Consider the following 1,857-nt stretch of genomic DNA (forward strand, 5'->3'; position numbering starts at 1 on the left):
TTACTTAGCCTTATTTCACCTTCATTAGGACAGGAAATATTTTTCACTAGGGAAAAAAAACTCAATTATGCCTACACAAGGGTTTAATATGACTTTAACAAATTTAAAAGAAATACACAAAAGTATACTGCTGCCAAACTGCAGATTCATATAAATTTTAAAAGATAACCTTAATGTTTTCAAAAGTCTTGTTCTATTTTATTGAATTCTAATGTAAATTATTTAATATGAAAAATTGTACAACACAGGGAGATGTAATTGCTGTTTAGTAATTTTTGTCTTATAATATTTAATTACTTTAAAGTTACTGAACATATCTCATAAAGTGTTCCATGGACCATCACTCTCTTTCTTTCACATACTCGTTATTTTTAGTTGTCTTTTTGGACCAACACTATCATTTCCCCTTTCTGCTCCTTGCCAAATAATTCAAGTAATGTAAACTCATGATATCATAACATTAAACAGCTTATCCTCTAGCTCTCTTGTACAGCTCCTACACCACGGGCCCAGCAGGCAATACTGCATATAATGATATTGCAGAATTGATCTGATTTGCTTGACTTACAGAACTTTCACAATTCATTTTGAATAAAATAGTCTTCAACATAAGTTTTTGAAAACTAACATTTATCAGTGTCTATGCCAGTTCATACTGTGAACTGCTTTGTAAATATCTTTTGGGAAATTATAGCTTAAGGTCAACTAGTTTGCTATAGATTCCATTGCCTCTGATGGACTGAGAAAATTTCATATTATTTGGTTCATGACATTAGAAACTATTTATGATTTTCTAAAAAGCATTGCTCTTTTTCCTTCAAAACTATTAAATAAATATGGCCATATGACTATGTTAACATATTTTCTGTTCAAACTGTTACCAGGAACTCTGCATTGGGCAGATTCTTTAACCAACGAGATCAACAGAGTCGGAGCTCTGGACCAGCAATCTCCGTTCTTGTTATAGTGAGCAAAGAATTGCAAACTAACACCAAAGTGCAAGCTCAAAGCAAAGCTTACTGAAGCACAGTAATACACTCTTAGAGGGAGAGCAGATTGATTCCTGTGAGGGGAAATCAGCCCTGCTTTACAAAACTCAGAGGGCTTTTATGGGGTTCTAGGGAAAGGAGTTGAGGTTTGGGCTATGTCTGAATGACAAGATGATATTATTTGATTGGGAGTTTATGGTTATATAACTAAAACTGAGCATGTTCTTACCCATAATTCGTTAAGAAAAAACTCGCAGGAGAATAGGGTGTAGGGGGAAAAACCACATGTAAATTCTATTATAATGATAGCATTTTGAGCTTGGGGTGACCTGGGGGCATGGTTTTGTGTTACTGGGCATGCGCCATTTTAGGGGCTTTCTACCTGTGTCCTACATTCTCCACCTTCAGGATGTGCTGGCTACAGACTTTACCACATTCTTTATCTGTTAGGGTGGAGTTAGGGCAGTTCTGGTGCTGACTTAGGTGGGCCAGGGACTATGTTAGTGATAGCCTTTCTACTCTCCTGTCTTACCCTCTCCCAGTTTCTAACGTCTATTTAACTACCTAACACAACCTGCACCCCAAAGTTTAAAAATATGTATAGGTAAAAACATGAAATTATTATATATTTTAAAACTTTAAATTTTACTCATCTTACCTCCCATTTCTGTCTTAAAATATAATACAAAATTAATACAAATATATTTGCATTGGAAGTAGAAATTATTTTCTGGGGTAGCGGTTTGAAGGGAAATTCATAAATGAAACCCAATAACACACGCAGAATTCTCAATTTGTCCTACATAATATAACAAGAATAATTTGAAATAGAAGACTGGATTTTGAATTTTAATAAAATGAAGGCTAA

Source organism: Colobus angolensis, unplaced genomic scaffold (assembly GCF_000951035.1).
Source record: "Colobus angolensis palliatus isolate OR3802 unplaced genomic scaffold, Cang.pa_1.0 Scaffold153, whole genome shotgun sequence".
Lineage (NCBI taxonomy): Eukaryota > Metazoa > Chordata > Mammalia > Primates > Cercopithecidae > Colobus > Colobus angolensis.